This window comes from Schistocerca americana, chromosome 2 (assembly GCF_021461395.2).
Source record: "Schistocerca americana isolate TAMUIC-IGC-003095 chromosome 2, iqSchAmer2.1, whole genome shotgun sequence".
Classification (NCBI taxonomy): Eukaryota; Metazoa; Arthropoda; class Insecta; order Orthoptera; family Acrididae; genus Schistocerca; species Schistocerca americana.
Window position 1 is genome coordinate 399,798,362 of NC_060120.1, and position 21,256 is coordinate 399,819,617.

Below are 21,256 nucleotides of genomic sequence, written 5' to 3' on the forward strand. Positions count from 1 at the left end.
TTCGAAGAAGACAGACAATACTGCTGCCCCCATCAAACATATCGCTGAGGGAGAATAAGACTGAAGCGCGTTTTTGGTCATCAGTCTTCTGACTGGTTTGATGCGGCCCGCCACGAATTCCTCTCCTGTGGCAAACTCTTCATCTCAGAGTAGCAACCTACGTCCTCAATTACACTACTGGCCATTAAAATTGCTACACCACGAAGATGACGTTCTACAAGCGCGAAATTTAACCGACAGGTAGAAGATGCTGTGATATGCAAATGATTAGCTTTTCAGAGCATTCACGCAAGGTTGGCGCCGGTGGCGACACATACAGCGTGCTGACATGAGGAAAGTTTCAAACCAATTTCTCATACACAAACAGCAGTTGACCGGCGTTACCTGGTGAAACGTTGATGTGATGCCTCGTGTAAGGAGGAGAAATGCGTACCATCACGTTTCCGACTTTGATAAAGGTCGGATTGTAGCCTATCGCGATTGCGGTTTATCGTAACGCGACATTGTTGCTCGCGTTGGTCGAGATCCAATGACTGTTAGCACAATATGGAATCGGTGGGTTCAGGAGAGTAATACGGAACGCCGTTCTGGATCCCAACGGCCTCGTATCACTAGCAGTCGAGATGACAGGCATGTTATCCGTATGGCTGTAACGGATCGCGCAGTCACGTCTCGATCACTGAGACAACAGATGGGGACGTTTGCAAGACAACAACCATCTGCACGAACAGTTCGACGAGGTTTGCAGCATCATGAACTATCAGCTGGGAGACCATGGCTGCGGTTACCCTTGACGCTGCATCACAGACAGGAGCGCCTGCGATGCTGTACTCAACGACGAACCTGGGTGCACGAATGGCAAAACGTCATTTTTTCGGATGAATCCAGGTTCTGTTTACAGCATCATGATGGTCGCATCCGTGTTTCGCGACATCGAGGTGAACGCATATTGGAAGCGCGTATTCGTCATCGCCATACTGGCTTATCACTCGGCGTGATGGTATGGGATGCCATTGATTACACGTCTCAGTCACCTCTTGTTCGCATTGACGGCACTCTGAACAGTGGACGTTACATTTCAGATGTGTTACGACCCGTGGCTCTACCCTTCATTCGATCCCTCCGAAACCCTACATTTCAGCAGGATAATGCACGACCGCATGTTGCATGTCCTGTACAGGCCTTTCTGGATACAGAAAATGTTCGACTGTTGCCCTGGCCAGCACATTCTGCAGATCTCTCACCAACTGAAAACGTCTTGTCAATGGTGGTCGAGCAACTGGCTCATCACAATACGCCAGTCACTACTCTTGATGAACTGTGGTATCGTGTTGAAGCTGCATGGGCAGCTGTACCTGTACACGCCATCCAAGCTCTGTTTGACTCAATGCCCAGGCGTATCAAGGCCTTTATTACGGCCAGAGGTGGTTGTTCTGGGTACTGATTTCTCAGGATCTATGCACCCAAATTGCGTGAAAACGTAATCACATGTCAGTTCTAGCATAATATATTTGTCCAATGAATACCCGTTTATCATCTGCATTTCTTCTTGGTGTAGCAATTTTAATGGCCAGTAGTGTATCTGTTGGATGTATTTCTGAAGTATACATAGAAAGTCATTTTCGTTCCGGCATTCACTGTACTCTGGCTTGCAGTGTACGCTCTAAGGCAAAAAGGCCTAAAAATACAAAAGGCGAAATGCCGGTGGATGAATTTCTGACGCTGCAGCGCAATTTCGCAGCACAGTTCAAATGGTTCAAATGGCTCTGAGCACTATGCGACTTAACTTCTGAGGTCATCAGTCGCCTAGAACTTAGAACTAATTAAACCTAACTAACCTAAGGACATCACACACATCCATGCCCGAGGCAGGATTCGAACCTGCGACCGTAGCAGTCCCGCGGTTCCGGACTGAGCGCCTAGAACCGCTAGACCACCGCGGCCGGCGCAGCGCAGTTGGCAAGGATATTAAACAGGGCTCATGTCGATACAAGGGCATAAAGGCCTTGCGAATTTCATTCCGTGTTCTCAGTTGGACAGTAACTATGCCTCGCAGACAGGCGTGTGAATCACGTACGCAGATCTCAGCAGTTGAGCAAGGGTATGTAGGTGGGTCGAAAGAAGCCGTTTGGAGCAATAGGTGAATACTCGAGAGCGATGCCACTATTCGACAATGTTGGCGATCACAGCGTCAAGAAGTGTGCGACCAACCTAGAGACACGACAGAACGAGAAGACCGAGGCGCGCAAAACCCCGGATTCGTCATCATCATCGATCCGATGCGCAACTGGCGCTTCACAAGGGCCATTAATAGGCGGCTCACAGAAAGGGAGCTAAGCTCAAGGCACTCCTTGCCGAGCTACCATTGACCTGTGTACACCAACGACAATGGTGTCGGGCACATTCGGCCTGGAATCCCGCTGACTGGAGTAGGTCTGTCTTCAGGGATGAGCCCCCTTCGAACTGAACCCCGATGAATAGCGAAGACGTGCCTCGGGGCGCCCCGGACAGCAGTGGGATACCAGCCTGACTGTCACCCTCGAGGTAGCCTGACAACTAGGACTGATCGTCTGGAGCGCCACTTCATTTCATAGCAGGACCCGTTTGGTTGTCATCCGTGGCACCCTTACAGCACTGTGATTCGTTGATGATATTATACGCCTCGTTTTGTTGCTCTTCATGGCAAACTATCCAAGCTATGCAAGATAACTCCCGCCCGCACACGGCGAGAGTTTGTACTGCTTGTCTTTGTCCTTGCCATAAGGGCCAGAGGTGGACCAACTTACTTCCACAATTTGTGTAGCTCTTGTGTTGGAATAAATCATCCATTTTTTTTTAAGGTGCAGTCATTTTTTTGACTGTAGATTTACGTCACATCTACCGATTTCCGTCCCATTCGGATAATTCCTTCGTGGTGAGTCTTTGTCTTGGAATGTATATATGCAAATGTAGGTGTAGAACTCTCTTGATATACGAGGGTAGCCCCAAAAGTAAGGTCTCCTATTTTTATATAAGTACAGAACTCTGTTTGTGTAACAGTTGGTCACACTGTTATGAAGAGTACTTCACGCGCTGTGTGTAAACATGCGCACGCCGCGCTGAGGCGCTTAGTCTTGGCTTGTCAGCCGTTGAGAATGGAGCTCCCTTTGGATGTTACCGCCAAGTACGAATTGCGCGCAGTTATTCGGTTTTTGAACGCAAAGGGCACTGCGCCGATTGAAATCCATTGCCAATTGACGGAAGTGTATGGTTAGTCGTGCATGGATGTCAAAAATGTTCGTAAGTGGTGTAGAGAGATTGCAGCTGGTCGGACCGAAATTCACGACGAACAAAGGAGCGGGAGACCGTCAGTTTCTGAGGAGACAGTGTTGAAGGCTGAGCAAAGCATGCGTGAAGATCGGCGGATCACCCTGGATGATCTCTGCACGTTGGTTCCTGAGGTTTCCCGAAGCACCACTCGCAGAATTTTAACGGAAGCATTGAAGTACCGGAAGGTGTGCGCAAGATGGGTGTCACGCGTGCTGACTGAGGACCACATGCGGCAACGAGTTGATGCTTCCCGCGCATTTCTTCAGCGCCTTGCAGGCGAACAGGACAACTTCCTGGACTCAAATGTCACGGGTGACGAAACCTGGGCATACACCACTTGACACCTGAGACCAAGCAACAATCACGCCAGTGGCGGCATTCTTCTTCGCTAAAGCCGCGGAAATTCAAACAAACACAGTCTGGCGGTAAAGTCATGACAACCGTTTTTTTGGATCATAAAGGGGTATTGTTGGTCGACTTTATGCCTACTGGGACCACAATTAACGCTGACAGATACTGTGGGACTCTGAAAAAACTCAAACGGGCAATTCAGAACCGGAGAAGAGGAATGTTGAGCAAGGGCGCACACATTCTCCACGACAACGCTCGCCCACACATCGCTCGGCAAACTGTTGCTCTCCTGCAACAGTTTCAGTGGAACACAATCACCCACCAACCCTATAGCCCTGACTTGGCGCCCAGTGACTATCGCCTGTTCCCTAGATTAAAAGAACATTTGGCCGGAAAGCAGTTCAGCTCCAACGACGAGGTGAAAGATTAGGTTCACAACTTTCTGAACACCATGGCGGCGAGCTGGTATGACATGGGTATACAACAACCGCCACAGAGACTACAAAAATGCATCGACAGAAATGGTGATTATGTCGAAAAGTAGCTAAATGTTCAAGCTGTAAACTGATGTAAACCATTGTAGAAATAAACAGGTCTATGTACTTATAAAAAAATATGAGAGCTTACTTTTGGGATTACCCTCGTAGAAGCGCGTGGAGAAGCAGTACACAATACGAAAAAGCTTTATTGGCGCACATTCATTTAAAGTGCAAAGTTTTTAGAAAAGCAGGAAGGCACTGGAAAAACTGACAGAGTTTCAGCTGTGATGTTCCACAGAGTTCCCCTGAGGAGACAAAAACTTGATTCGACTACCAAATGATAACCGACTGATCAGGACCTACTGTGGCTACTGCAATACCTAATATTCCAGGTCGCTTATCTGGATCTAAGCGAACTTCTCTACTGATGCACTGCTTCACTGATCTAACGTACACTTGAATTTTCTGTTGTAAAATTGTCTTTTGTTTTACGTATAAACGTAAGACGAGAGATTATGACGCCAGGCGATCAAGAGACTGAAATGCCGCCTGGTGGCGTTGCCGGCAGGAAACGCCGAAAGCGTATACACGGAACAGAGGTGAATGGTGAATCATTCTATCGATGATATGGACCGCAAGTAGGTAATTCCAATGACAAAAGAGGCGACTTTGACGAAGGGCTCGTTGTTATTACCTGGAGCCTGGGAACAAGCATCTCGAAAGCGCTAAGATGATCAACTGTTTGCGTGCTACTGCCCTGGGCATCTGTGGTCAGCGGTTGAAGGACGGTGAAACCACAAATGGGCGACAGGGTGTTGGACTTCAACGCCTCATCGCAGAACGTGCACGTTCGAGGCTTGCTCACTCTGAAAACCGGGACATGTGGCAATCCGTTCCAGATCTTGCGACAGATGCTGGTGTAAGTATAAGTGTTTCGGAGCTCTCAGCCCAGCGCTAACTGTTGAACATGGGTCTCTGCAGCAGACGATATCTACGTGTTCCCCCGTTGATTCAATGACATTATCAATTTCTACTACAGTGAGTACAAAATCATCAAGATACGACCGTGGATCAGCGGAACCTGTCACCTGGTCGGATGAATCATATTTCCTATTACATGGTTGTGTCTGGATACGTTGTCATTCGAGCATACAGCCTCTTGAAACACGCACAGCGCCACAGACACAGGCCGGTGGGGGCGGTGTTGTGGTATGAGAGATATTCTCCTGGGCTTACAGGGGACCTGCAATAGTAATCTAAGGCACCAGGACAGCTCGTGGTCTAGTGACGCCGGCACGGTAGCTCAGCGTGTTCGGTCAGAGGGTAACAAAAAACTGAGTGAACGGATCAACGAAGAACCTAAATGGGTACCATCGGACGTCCGCCCCGAACAAATTCAACGAACAATATAGAATCAAATGATCTTAAAAAAAAGTGGCTAGCGTTGCTGCCTCTGGATCATGGGGTCCCGGGTTCGATTCCCACCCGGGTTTGGGATTTTCCCTGCCCGGGGACTGGATGTTTGTTTTGTTCTCATCATTTCATCATCGTCATCATCGTCATTCGTGGCAGTGGGTAGAATGGTCTGTGTACACAACTTGGGCTGTGTAAAAATTGGGACTTTGTACGGACGCTGATGACCGCGCAGTTGAGCGCCCCACAAACCAAACATCATCATCATCACAGCGGAGGGCTACGTGAAAGTTACTGCAGACCACCTGCATTCCTTCTCCAACAACGATGGTATCTTCTAGAGTGATAACTGTCCGTGTCACAAGAGCAGAGTCCTGCTAAGTGGTTCGAGGAGCATGATAACGAACTCACGCTGATGTCTAGGCCACCAAATTCGCCTAATCTGAAACCGATGCAACACTTATGGAACGCTATCGGGCGTCAATTACGCGCTCACGAACCACAACCCCGTAATTTACGGAAACTTCATGACCTGTGCTATAGATCTCTGGAAACCACCAAAGACTCGTTCCGTCCATGCCATGCAGAATCGTCGCTGTATTGCCTTCCACAGGGGCGTCAACATGCTATTAAGAAGGTGGCCATAATGTTTTGGATCTTCCGCGTATTACGATGTAGTCACAAGCAGCTCATCAGACAACTGGAGGGTATACGAGATCTTGGCGTTTTACTACTGTCTAATGTTTGCACACGTCGGACTTATTAAATTATGTTGCGATGGCGATACATGATGGTTAGCAACGGTGCCTGATACGTTACTAGGATACAGCTTGGATGGAACATTACTGCTGCTTCGAGCCAATCACCGAGCGGGGTAGCGCAGTAGTTAGCACACTGGACTCACATTTGGGAATACGACAGTTCAAACCCGCGTCCGGTGATCCTGATTTAGGTTTTCCGTGATTGCCCTCAATCGCTTAAGGCAAATACCTGGATGGTTCCCTCGAAAGAGCAAGGGCACTTTCTTTCTCCATGCTTCCCTAATCCTAGCTTGTGCTCCGTCTCTAACGATCTCGTTGTCGATGGGACGTTTAACACTGATCTCCTCCTCCTCCTCGAGCCAGTCAGCACCGTCTGACAATCAAGACTTCCATTTCCAAGGTTCGTAGCAGCAAGTGGATTGCGTCACCAAACCTTCGGTCACACTACCACAGCACGTTTAGTTCTATGCACAGATGTTTCTCAGAGCACATCTTTTGCTCGCACGCAACGCACGGAAATGATAACAGAAACGTGGTATTATAAAAGCGACGTTGTAACATTATAAACTTCTTAGCATGTTCTAGCAAAATAGGATTTGTGTTACTAGTCTTATAAATTCTGACAGATTTTAATAGAGTGGCATCCAGGGAAACACAAATAACTATTATTCGCACGCGAAAAATCGTTGCATAGTGTACAAAATTGCGATCGAATGCTAAGCCAGTTCTCATAAATTAAGTAAAAATTTCAAAGCCAGTTTGTAGGACATGAAACAGTCAGCAAGAGAGACACGCGACCCGTAGTAAATTTATTTTTCATGTTCGGAATATAAGGAAACAGTTAGATAACCTATTTCGTTTACAGAGTAACCACCTTCAGATCTAAAAAAAATGGGACGAAACGGATAGGAGCAAGGAAATCACGTTGAATAAAGGGATATTCTTTTTTTTAAAAAAAAAAACAGTTTACAAACAAGGTAAGAAGACGTACCACATATCATAAAGCATATCATCAGATGTAACCAATATGGGCGGATTGCAAACAGCAAATTGTCAAAACGTTCAAAATGTGCCTAGTTCACTACCACCGTGATAAATTACGAGCTCTCTGAATTCTTTATATTGCAATCAAAACAAATATATTTATGGTAAAACAACAATTACTTGGGGAAACCATAAAATCATAAACCGCATGAAATTAGCCCATATTGTCACCTTAGTGGCACGTGCAAATCAGCAGCGTTGAAGCCCTTTTGCATCATCTACAGACAGCAGGCAGCTGCATGTTTGACGGGAAAACAAACGGCAGCTGTTCGCGCTGTGAAACCGACAGAGACCCAGACACGAATAGCACAAGAATTGGGAAAGGAATCAGGATTTAGGCTAAAAAAAAATAATCCTAAGTGTAGTGTGGTGTGGTGTGGTGTGTGTGTGTGTGTGTGTGTGTGTGTGTGTGTGTGTGTGTGTCTATGCGTGCGTGTGTATGTGTGTGTCTTTGTGTGTGTGTGTGTGTGTGAAAGTATATTATTTTACGAGGCGAAATTAAATGGAGCTACACAGTAGACTGGGGGAAGGAAGGAAGGAAGATTAGGGTTTAACGCCCCGTCGACAACGGAAACATAGAGACTGGACACACGCTCACATTGTTGCAAGAATGGGGAGGAAATAGGTCTTGCCCTTTCAAACGAACCCGCCCGACATTAGCCCGGAGTGATTTGGGGAAATAATGGAAAACCTAAACCAGGATAGTCGGACGTGGATTTGAGCCGTCGTCCTTGCGAAGGAGGGTTAGAGGGTTAGAGGGACCCCCCCTTGGGCGAAACGATAAAATACCTGACGGCTTACCAGAGAGGACATTATCATCGTTAATAAAGAACGTCCGTCCTCAGAGACCAAAAACAGGAAAAGTTAACGTAATATTGGTAAACTGCAGGAGTATCCAGGGCAAGGTTCCTGAATTAGTATCTCTTATTGAAGGAAATAGTGCGCATATAGTATTAGGAACGGAAAGTTGGTTAAAACCGGAAGTGAACAGTAACGAAATCCTAGACACAGAATGGAATATATACCGCAAGGATAGGATAAACGCCAATGGTGGAGGAGTATTTATAGCAGTAAAGAATTCAATAATATCCAGTGAAGTTATTAACGAATGCGAATGTGAAATAATCTGGGTTAAGTTAAGTATCAAAGGTGGGTCAGATATGATAGTCGGATGCTTCTATAGACCACCTGCATCAGCAACCGTAGTAGTTGAGCGCCTCAGAGAGAACCTGCAGAACGTCGTGAAGAAGTTTCGTGATCATACTATTGTAATAGGGGGAGACTTCAATCTACCAGGTATAGAATGGGATAGTCACACAATCAGAACTGGAGCCAGGGACAGAGACTCTTGTGACATTATCCTGACTGCCTTGTCCGAGAATTACTTCGAGCAGATAGTTAGAGAACCAACTCGTGAAGCTAACGTTTTAGACCTCATAGCAACAAATAGACCGGAACTTTTCGACTCCGTGAATGTAGAAGAGGGTATCAGTGATCATAAGTCAGTGGTTGCATCAATGACTACAAGTGTAATAAGAAATGCCAAGAAAGGAAGGAAAATATATTTGCTTAACAAGAGTGATAGGGCACAAATCGCAGAATATCTGAGTGACCACCATCAAACGTTCATTTCTGAGGAAGAGGATGTGGAACAAAAATGGAAAAAAATCAGAAACATCGTCCAGTACGCCTTAGATAAGTTCGTACCGACTAAGGTCCAAAGCGAGGGGAAAGATCCACCGTGGTATAACAATCATGTACGAAAGGTACTACGGAAACAAAGAAAGCTTCATCATAGGTTTAAGAGTAGTCGAATCATAGCTGATAAGGAAAAGCTGAACGAAGCGAAAAAGAGCGTAAAGAGAGCAATGAGAGAAGCATTCAACGAATTCGAACATAAAACATTGGCAAACAATCTAAACAAGAACCCTAAAAAGTTTTGGTCATATGTAAAATCGGTAAGCGGATCTAAATCCCCTATTCAGTCACTCGTTGACCACGATGGCACCGAAACAGAGGACGACCGAAGAAAGGCAGAAATACTGAATTCAGTGTTCCGAAACTGTTTCACTGCGGAAAATCGTAACACGGTCCCTGACTTCAGCCGTCGCACGGACGCCAAAATGGAAAATATTGAAATAAACGATATCGGAATTGAAAAACAACTGCTATCACTTAGTAGCGGAAAAGCATCCGGACCAGACGAGATACCCTTAAGATTCTACAGTGATTATGCTAAAGAACTTGCCCCCTTTCTATCAGCAATTTATCGTAGATCGCTGGAAGAACGTAAAGTACCTAGCGACTGGAAGAAAGCGCAGGTCGTTCCCATTTTCAAGAAGGGTCATAAATCAGATGCGAATAATTATAGGCCTATCTCGCTTACGTCAATCTGTTGTAGAATAATGGAACATGTTTTGTGTTCTCGTATTATGACGTTCTTAGATAATACAAATCTCCTTCATCATAACCAACATGGATTCCGCAAACAGAGATCATGTGAAACTCAGCTCGCCCTATTTGCCCAAGAAATTCACAGTGCCGTAGACACTGGCGAGCAGATTGATGCCGTATTCCTGGACTTCAGGAAGGCATTTGATACGGTTCCGCACTTACGTTTAGTGAAAAAAATACGAGCTTACGGAATATCGGACCAGGTTTGTGATTGGATTCAGGATTTCCTAGAAGAAAGAACACAACATGTCATTCTTAACGGTTCAAAATCTGCAGATGTAGAGGTAATTTCGGGAATACCGCAGGGAAGCGTGATAGGACCTTTATTGTTTACAATATACATAAATGACTTAGTTGACAACATCGGTAGCTCCGTGAGGCTATTTGCAGATGACACGGTTGTCTACAAGAAAGTAGCAACATCAGAAGACTCGTACGTACTCCAGGAGGACCTGCAGAGGATTAATTCATGGTGCGACAGCTGGCAGCTTTCCCTAAACGTAGATAAATGTAATATAATGCGCATACATAGGGGCAGAAATCCATTCCAGTACGATTATGCCATAGGTGGTAAATCATTGGAAGCGGTAACGACCGTAAAATACTTAGGAGTTACTATCCGGAGCGATCTGAAGTGGAATGATCACATAAAACAAATAGTGGGAAAAGCAGGCGCCAGGTTGAGATTCATAGGAAGAATTCTAAGAAAATGTGACTCATCGACGAAAGAAGTAGCTTACAAAACGCTTGTTCGTCCGATTCTTGAGTATTGCTCATCAGTATGGGACCCTTACCAGGTTGGATTAATAGAAGAGATAGACATGATCCAGCGAAAAGCAGCGCGATTCGTCATGGGGACATTTAGTCAGCGCGAGAGCGTTACGGAGATGCTGAACAAGCTCCAGTGGCGGACACTTCAAGAAAGGCGTTACGCAATACGGAGAGGTTTATTATCGAAATTACGAGAGAGCACATTCCGGGAAGAGATGGGCAACATATTACTACCGCCCACATATATCTCGCGTAATGATCACAACGAAAAGATCCGAGAAATTAGAGCAAATACGGAGACTTACAAGCAGTCGTTCTTCCCACGCACAATTCGTGAATGGAACAGGGAAGGGGGGATCAGATAGTGGTACAATAAGTACCCTCCGCCACACACCGTAAGGTGGCTCGCGGAGTATAGATGTAGATGTAGATGTAGATGTAGAGTTCAGCGGATTGGGAGTAAGCCAGAGGGATGGTGTGGTTGGTTAATGTCCGTTCGTTTTTCGTTCATAAACAGTAGCAACAAGTGTTAATAACAGATCTCTTTTACAGAAAATTCACCCCAGGATACCCAAGGGCATTGATTGACGGCAGCAATGGCTTGCGTCCGAGACCAGTACATATTTACTGTTAACCGCTGGGGGAAATGTCCGTCCCAAATCTGCTCCGCTTTTGCTGCGGCGATCTGAAGAGCTGCATAATTGAGTACCGTTAGGAAGAGCCTTCACTAAGTTGGCACGTGTGCGAGGCAATCAGCCACTCGTATATTCATTCTCAGTGATATAATAATGTACGGTGCTGAGTTCTGCCTTCTCCGGTCAGCTTTCTGCAGCGGTGGTTGCAAACATAACACGTGGGGATGGCCGTTACTGCATAATTTAATCCTCGTAATATCAGAGGGGGAGGGGGGGGGATGTTACTTTATGGCCACTTTTTGGAAATATTGCTATCTACTCAGGTACTTCACATTTTAAAATTTCTAAAAGAAAGTTTGTTGTTTTTAATGAATTCTTCTACCAGATTCCGTGTATGTTTTATATTTTTCAGTTAAACTCAACCGAAAAATTTAAGTCTCAGTAGTAGATATCATTTTCCCCAATGAATGTTGTGTTCAGTACTTCTAGGTTCAGGGCCGTACTTACACATCAATATCTCTTTAAGAAGAGTGTTGAGAGTAAAAGCTAACAACAATGAACGAAATTTGCATTTGTAAAATTTTTTTGTTTGTCATAAGGGCACGTCATTGAAAGTGCGTTGAGAATGCTAAGAGTGTGCCAAAAATTTATTTTCAGGTTCTGGACCCTAAAGTTATTTTCAAGTTCTGGACCCCACTTACACATCAGCCCCTCTTTAACAGGTATATTGTTAATATAATTCAACAACAATTAATAATTTTTTTTTTTTTTTTTTTTTTTTTTGAGTGTGAGCACAAAGTATCCTTCCTTAGTAACGAACGTTACGAAAATTGCCTTGTTATTGCTAGGGATAATATCCCCTCCGCCGGGCGAATCGGCAGTTCGTATCGTGCCATTGATGTTTTCATTACGCTGGATTTCGAATATAACTGTTACCTAGTTTTTCTGGAGGTGGACTTTAATTCGGAACTCTACGATTGTTTGTTGTGTGGTAGGTTATTTTCCAGTTCGGTTCGTCGGTACTGATTTGGGTTACGTTTCTTGTACTTTTAATGTTCGCTACTTATGGAATTTTCGGCGATAGTCTTAACTTTACTTTTGGTTTCCACACTCCACGTGGATTTGCCTAGTTTGTGTCAGTCTACATCACGCAACAGAACAACGAAGGTCGGTGCTCTTCACTGACAAGCGAAGTGACGTTCGGTGAGCGAGAAGAGCAGCTGTAATCTATTTATATAAGTTCATAAAAGGCATGTCAGTCGACGAGACATAGTCTGCCTGTGATAAAAAAATGCACACTCATGTTAACAATAATTACATTTCATACACATTCAGCTTTTGAGCGAAAATTTCATTCCTAGAACTATAACTTTACATTTTATCTACGAAATGCCATTTGTTCTTTGGCTAATTTTCATCACGGTCGACATATAACATTTTCGGAAACGGCCACTTCTCTGGAAATTAAGTAGATATGAAAAAATGATATGAAATTAGTCAAAAAAATGGTTCAAATGGCTCTGAGCACTATGGGACTCAACTGCTGAGGTCATTAGTCCCCTAGAACTTAGAACTAGTTAAACCTAACTAACCTAAGGACATCACAAACATCCATGCCCGAGGCAGGATTCGAACCTGCGACCGTAGCGGTCTTGCGGTTCCAGACTGCAGCGCCTTTAACCGCACGGCCACTTCGGCCGGCTGAAATTAGTCAATAAAATGTGTTAATTGTCGTAAATGTTAAGCCACTAACAACAGCACAGTGTGCATGCGTTTACAATCATGCCATGATTGTTCTCCTTAGTATCGACCAAGTTCAGTATTATTGTTCAATGCGTAACACTATCATTACAAATAACGGAACAATAACATCTACAGGTACACCTACAGCTACATGGCTACAACCACACTTAAGTGTCTGGCAGAGTGTTCATCGAACCATCTTCACAACAGTTGTATGTTATTCCACTCTCGAACAGAGCACGGGAAAAAAGAACACCTATATGTTTCCGTGTGAGCTCTGATTACTCTTATTTTATTTTGATGATCGTTTCTCCCTACAGTATATAAGGTCGGAGTCAACAACATATTTTCGTATTCGGAGGAGAAAGTTGGTGACTGAAATTTTGTGAGAAGATACCGCCGCAGCGAGAAACGCCTTTGTTTCAGTGGTGTCAACCCCAAAATCCTGTATCATGTCCGTGACCCTCTCTTCCCTATTTCTCGATAATACAAAACGTGGTGCCCTTCTCTGAACTTTCTCGACGTACTCCATTAATCCTATCTGATAAGGATCTCACACCGAGCAGCAGTACTCCAAAAGAAGACGGACAGGCGTAGTGTAGGCAGTGTCTTCAGTAGATCTGTAGCATCTTCTAAGTTTTTTGCCAACAAAACGCAGTCTTCGGTTCGCCTTTCCAACAACATTTTCTATGCGTTGTTTCCAATTTAATTTGTTCGTAATTGTAATTCCGAGGTATTTAGTGGAATTTACTGCCTTTAGGTTTGATTGCTTTATAGTGAAACCGAAATCTAACGGACTCCTTTTAGCACTCATGATGATTACCTCACACTTTTCATTATTTAGGGACAACTGCCAATTTTCGCACAACTTTAACATATCCGTTTTGCAATTGGTTTTGGTCTTCTGATCACTTTACTACATGATAAACGACAGCGTCATCTGTAAAGAACCTAACACGGCTGTTCACATTGTCTTATAAATCGTTTATAAGGAACAGCAAGGGCCTATAACACTACCTTGGGGGAACGCCATAAGTCACTTCTGATTTATTGGATGACTTTTCATCGATTACTATGAATTGTGACCTCTCAGGAAATCACGAATCCAGTCGTATAACTGAGACGATATTCCACAAGCACACAATTTGATTACGAGCCGCTTATGATGTACGGTGTCAAAAGCCTTGTGCAAAACTAGATATACGGAATCAATTTGAAATCCCCTGTCGATATGGTGATGGATGACAGAAGAGTTAAGATGCTTAGATTGCTAGTGCTATGGGCATCTCGAATGAACGAGTACATGATATTTTGTATAAACATTTGGACATAAGAACGCTATCCGCAAGATGGGTTCCGCGATTGCTCACGCTTTACCAAAAACGGAATCGTGTGAAGTGTTGCGAGGATGGTTTGCAGGACTTTAAACGTCGTTTCGTCACTGTGGGTGAAACATGTATACATTACTATACTCCTGAGACCAAATAACAGTCTAAACAATGGGTTACCAAGGAAGGATCTACACCAAAAAAGGCGAAGGCCATTCATTCGGCCGGAGAGGTTATGGCGACTCTCTTTTGGGATTCGCAAGGGATAATCCTCATCGGCTATCTGGAAAAGGGTAAAACTATTAAAGGTGAATATTATTCATCGTTACTGGACCGTTTGATAACCGAGCTGCAAGAAAAACGCCGGCGATTGGACCGTAAAAAGGTCCTTTTCCATCACGACAATGCACCAGCACACACCTCAGCAGTTGTGGTCGCAAAATTAATGGAAATAGGATTCCAACTCGTTTCACATCCTCCCTAGTCTCCAAACTTGGCTCCCTCGGACTACTGTTTGTTCCCCAAATTGAAGATATGGCTGGAGGGACAAAGATTTTATTCAAACGAGGAGGTGGTTGCAGTAACTAATAGCTGTTTTGCAGAATTGGACTATTCCTATTATTCGGAAGGGATCAACAAATTAGAACAGCGTTGGACGAAGTGTGTAAGTCTAAAAGGAGACTATGCCGAAAAATAAAAAAGGTTTACCCCAAACACGTAAGTAGTTTTTATTTTTGCACGGACTTTTCAAACGCCCCTCGTAGTATAGAGCCAGGGACAGCTGGAACAATGCGTAGTATTAGATTGCACTGGCCGATGAGTCTTACTTCGTGAATAAATTTTTTACTCTGCGGTGGTATGTTTGATAAGAAACTTCCTGTCACAATAAAACTGTGTGCCGAATAGGGTTTCACCGAGCGAGGTGGCGCAGTGGTTCGACACTGGACTCGCATTCGGGAGGACGACGGTTCAATCCCGCGTCCGGCCATCCTGATTTAGGTTTTCCGTGATTTCCCTAAATCGCTCCAGGCAAATGCCGGGATGGTTCCTTTCAAAGGGCACGGCCGACTTCCTTCCCCATCCTTCCCTAATCCGATGAGACCGATGACCTCGCTGTCTGGTCTCCTTCCCCAAAAGCAACCAACCAATAGGGTTTCAAACCCGGGTTAGAGTCCCGGTCCGGTACACAGTTTTAATTTGCCAGGAAGTTACAGTCTTCTTTCTGTTTGTGACGTTCAGATCGACGCCAACCTGTCCGTAGCCGACCTGCTGAATGGTTACAGGAAGCAGCGACTGTATAGACGCATATCACCCAAGTCCTGGAATCGTGGTGTGCGGAGCGAGCGTTTATAACAACAGAACCTTTTTGGTAACGATTGTAGGAAGGCTGAATGCTAACTGAGCATGTGATAAGGATGGTAAATCCTGTTGTCATGCCCTGCATGACCAGATTACAAAATGGCAATTACCAACATGAGAACGCAAGATCCCCCACCCTGCAGTTCACATCATAAACGCCTTGAGTAATGTAAAATCTCTGATTGACCTGCCAGGTCGCCTGATTCCTCACCCACAGGGCAGGTTTGCGAAGTGAGGTAAGATGTATACTTTCATACCAGCATCCAGCCAGCCTGTGTTTCACGTAGGGCAAGAAATTCCTCAAGGCGATATTCGAAGGTTCTTTGCCACAGGGAATACAGTAGTGTACTTGCTTTGGTTAGGTGCCACACCTACTACGGATGTTAGTGACTGACAGCAGTTTCGAACGGAAAGAACAGGGTAATCACCTAATACCCTTTTGATAAATATGGGACGAGTGCTTCGTGGTGTAGCACTTCCCGTTTCCATCAGAGTTTGTAGCTGTCGAGGAGAGGCGCTGTCAAAGGTCTTTCCACATCCGCCAATGAGAAGTCTTGGTTCGTATTTGTGTTTTGTTTTGGACCTTGAAGTACGCCAGCACCTGTTCGTCCGCCACGTCATCCCATAAGTCACTCACTTCCTACTCCTGAGCGCGGATTGGTTTTCAGCACCCACACCGTCCATGCAGCAGCAGCGCAGCGCGACGGAAACGAGAAACCGCAAGTATTACGAAACATGAGCTGCTCTCTCAAGGTTACGTACTAGCATGACGTTTAGTAAAATGTGGACGTATTTCAGAGTTGTGGCTTTACTAAAGATGCATCCGATGTGTTCTAAACCAACATTATTCCCGTCAAGTCAGTACAGCAAGGGAATGCCCTTTTATGTTTACATATTACATTAATTCCTTAATAAATTCTTTGTGATTTCTAACAGACCATTTAGAGTTTTATTGATTCTAAATATAAGCGTCAACGAGATGTTACAATTCCAATCTTGCTACCTTTATTTATTTGTCCAAGTCTTCTTTCTACCCCAACGGATATTATATTTTACCCGTAGTATTCGCTCAGCAAATATGTTATCATAATACGGTAATTAGCTTCCTCCTTTTCTCTCGGAATTTCTTCTATGTAGTGGCCGTGAGATGTATTGACTGAACGTTGAGGAGCGTAATTAAAGACTGAGTAGATATTACTGCGCATGGACACCTCTCCTCTTTTAAAACTACGAGAGCGTGCTGAGAAGTATTGCCTCCGTATTTTTTATGTGGAAACTCTTAAAGCTGTTTAAATAAAACAACCGTTATTAAGATTCTACATCTTTATTTTTCATGTCTCCATATTTACAGCCCTCTGCCGCTAGAGAGCTCCGAACTACAAAGTGTAACATGGCGGCGGATAACGCAACTATGTCGGCGCGTGAGAAACAGCGTGCTGTAATCGAGTTTCGAATTCGAAGAGTTCGTCCTCACGAGGAGCACCATCTCCTTCACCATGACAATGCCAGACCACACATGAGCGCTGCGACTTCTGCAAAAATCCGACGCCTTGGTTTCACTGTCATCAATCATCCTCCATCCAGTCTTAACTTGGCCCCATCCTATTTTCATATGCCTCCAGAATTTAAAGATTACATTAGAGAACTTCATTTTGATAGTGATGAAGTGATGTAAGCAGAGGTGAGGTTGTGGCTGCGTCAAAACAGTCAAACATTCTACAGTGACGGTATTAACAAACAGGTCTCTCGTTTGGAGAAATGTATTCGTCCTCAGGTTGACAATGTTGAGAAATAAATATGTAGATATGAACAATAAAACTGTAGAAAAATAACATTCGTTTTATTTAAAATAGTTTTAAGCACTATGGGACTTAACATCTGAGGTCTTCAGTCCCCTAGACTTAGAACTACTAAAACCTAGTTAACCTAAGGACATCAGACACATCCATGCCCGAGGCGGGAATCGAACCTGCGATCGTAGCAGCAGTGCAGCCCCGGACTGAAGCGCCTAGAACCGCTTGGCCACAGCGGCCGGCTTTATTTAAAAAGCTGTAAGGGTTTTCACATATGAAATTCAGAGCCATTACTTTTCACCCACCCTCGTATAATAGTGCATAAATCCGTAGCGCTTTTGTTTTGCATGTTGGTATTCCGGTTGCTACGGGTGTATTTATCGATTGCCGTTTTTTGTTTATAGTTCACTGTTACTATTTGAGTTCACATATTGTCATTTTATGAAATGGTTCAAATGGCTCTGAGCACTATGGGACTTAACTTCTGAGGTCATCAGTCCCCTAGAACTTAGAACTACTTAAACCTAACTAACCTAAGGACATCACACACATCCATGCCCGAGGGAGGATTCGAACCTGCGGCCGTAGCGGTTACGCGGTTCCAGACTGTAGCGCCTAGAACCGCTCGGCCAGCACGACTGGCTTGTCATTCTATCATTTCGAGATAGTGAGTGTAGCTGTGAACTCTAGAAAGTTCCGGTTGCTACAGGTGTATTTATCGATTGCCGTTTTTATTTATATCATCATCATCATCATTTAAGATTATGCCTTTCAGCGTTCAGTCTGGAGCATAGTCCCCCTTATAAAATTCCTCCATGATCCCCTATTCAGTGCTAACATTGGTGCCTCTTCTGATGTTAAGCCTATTACTTCAAAATCATTCTTAACCGAATCCTATAGTTCACTGTTATTATTTGAATTAACATATTGTCGTTTTATCATTTCGGGATAGTGAGTGTAGCTGTGGACGCGAGTAAATGGGTAGCCAAGTGGAGAAATCGGAACATTCTCGACATATCCTTCTGTACGAGTTGAGTATTGGGATGACAGCAGGATAATGGCATTGGACAGAGCACGGTTAGAAAATAATTCTCTCGTTTTAAGGAGGATCGTTTTGACATTGACTCTCCACGTCCAGGAAGGCCATCGAGGTCTGATGAAGATAGTCTAGACGCATTAATCTACAATAATCCGCATCAGTATACTCAAGAACTGGTAAATGTGATAAACTTTTAGTATTCCACCATCGTGCGACATTTGCATGCAGCGGGGAAGGTGAAAAAATCGGGTGCATGGGTTTTGCATGCTCTAAGCAAAAAAAAAAAAAAAAAAAAAAAAATGCATGTCATCAATTGGTTCGTGAGCAACACCGATCATTCCTACAAGGTAAAGGAACGGCTGAGCCCAAATAAAGCAACGACTCCCCCTAAAAAGACCTGGTGGACTACGAATTGCTTCACCGAGGTGTAACCATCACTGCTGATATTTATTGTCAATAACTGAGACCTCTTGCAGACTCAGTCGAAGAACAATGAGGAAGAAGACTGCGTGAAGTGACGCTACTCCACGATAACGCCCGCCCGCATTCTGCTTGAGTAGAAAAAACGCCACACAAGAGATGGGTTTGCGAGTCATTCTGCATCCACATTATTTACCTAATCTTGCGCCCACATATTTTCTTCTTTTCTGTTGTCCTTCAAGGAATATCCTTTCAGGATGAAAATACGCTACAAACACGGCTCGACGAGCTCGTCGTCTCAAAACCACTTGGCTTCTACAGTCGTGGAATCGAAATGTTACCCCAGCGTTGCCAGACTGTTGTAAATACTGAAGGATAATATACTACTGATGACTAAAGTCTCTGTTCCGTGCATCTTGTATTTATGAAACTGCCGGCCGGAGTGGCCGAGCGGTTCTAGGCGCTACAGTCTGGAACCGCGCGACCGCTACGGTCGAAGGTTCGAATCCTGTCTCGTGCATGGATGTGTCTGATGTCCTTAGGTTAGTTAGGTTTAAATAGTTCTAAGTTCTAGGGGACTGATGACCTCAGCAGTTAAGTCCCTTAGTGCTCAGAGCCATTTGAACCACTTATGAAACTTATGGAAAAGCACTACGAAATTATGCACCAATCCAGTATTACAGTAATACAGAAATCGGTGTATGAAGAATCGTCTTCACACTTCGTGTACGTCTTTTTCGAAATAGCAACCTCTATCTGTTGCTGAGATGTAGGTCGAAGTAACTGAACTTTTCCGTGCTCAAGGTTCAGTGTGTATTCTCAGCTATCCAAATTATTTGCTTCTTTAACAGAGGTACATTTTGTATCCACTTCAATTTAGCTTTTGATTATTAATCTCAAGGCATTGACTACTTATCCGAAAACATCACCGTTACGATATTCATCAACAGCCGATGTTTGTTATTCACGAACAGGGTTCCAGCAATTGACGCCCAAGTATTATCAATGGCGATCACAACAACATTTCAGATGCTTGCCTTCGATAACCCTGTGATAAGGATTTATCAGTATTTCAGTTGCAAAATAACCTCTTATCCCTGTGCGAAGCTGTGCGCGGTAGCCGGGCGGTCTTGGGCGTCTTGTCACAGTTCTCGCACCTCCCCCCGTCGGAGGTTCGAGTCCTCCCGGATAATGACGGGTACCATGAAGAATAATTACTTTTGTGAGATCACGAACAGTACTGTTCTCTGTTCAAGACACGCCACAGAAAATACACTACTGGACATTAAAACTGCTACACCACGAAGATGACGTGGTACAGACGCGAAATTTAACCGACAGGAAGAAGATGCTGTGATATGCAAATGATTAGCTTTTCAGAGCATTCCCACAAGGTTGGCGCCGGTTGCGACACCTACAACGTGCTGACATGAGGAAAGTTTCCAACCAATTTCTCACTCACATACAGCAGTTGACCGGCGTTGCCTGGTGAAACGTTATTGTGATGCCTCATGTAAGGAGGAGAAATGCGTACCATCACGTTTCCGACTTTGATAAAGGTCGGATTGTAGCCTATCGCGATTGCGGTTTATCATATCGCGACATTGTTGCTCGCGTTGGTCGAGATCCAATGACTGTTAGCAGAATATCGAATCAGTGGATTCAGGAGGGTAATACGGAACAACGTGCTGGATTCCAACGGCCTCGTATCACTAGCAGTCGAGATGACAGGCATCTTCTCCGCATGGCTGTAACGGATCGTGCAGCCACGTCTCGATCTCTGAGTCAACAGATGGCGACGTTTCCAAGACAACAACCATCTGCACGAACAGTCCGACGACGTTTGCAGCAGCATGGACTATCAGCTCGGAGACCATGGCTGCAGTTACCCTTGACGCTGCATCACAGACAGGAGCACCTGCGATGGTGTACTCAACGACGAACCTGGGTGCACGAATGGCAAAACGTCATTTTTTCGGATGAATCCAGGTTCTGTTTACAGCATCATGATGGTCGCATGCATGTTTCGCGACATCGCGGTGATCGCACATTGGAAGCGTGTATTCGTCATCGCCATACTGGCGTATCACCCGGCGTGATGGTATGGGGTGCCACTGGTTACACGTCTCGGTCACCTCTTGTTCGCATTGACGGCACTTTGAACAGTGGACGTTACATTTCAGATGTGTTACGACCCGTGGCTCCACCCGTCATTCGATCCCTGCTAAACCCTACATTTCAGCAGGATAATGCACGACCCCATGTTGCAGGTCCTGTACGGGCCTTTCTGGATATAGAAAATGTTCGACTGTTGCCCTGGCCAGCACATTCTCCAGATCTCTCACCAACTGAAAACG

The 21,256-nt window shown here is 44.7% G+C and overlaps 1 protein-coding gene across 1 annotated transcript in view; it reads right to left on the reverse strand.

Annotated features, from left to right (window-relative positions):
* The window catches only part of LOC124594986 (multiple inositol polyphosphate phosphatase 1), a 299,958-nt gene that overhangs the window by 168,988 nt on the left and 109,714 nt on the right, over positions 1 to 21,256 (reverse strand). The gene's annotated exons all lie outside the window — the stretch shown is intronic.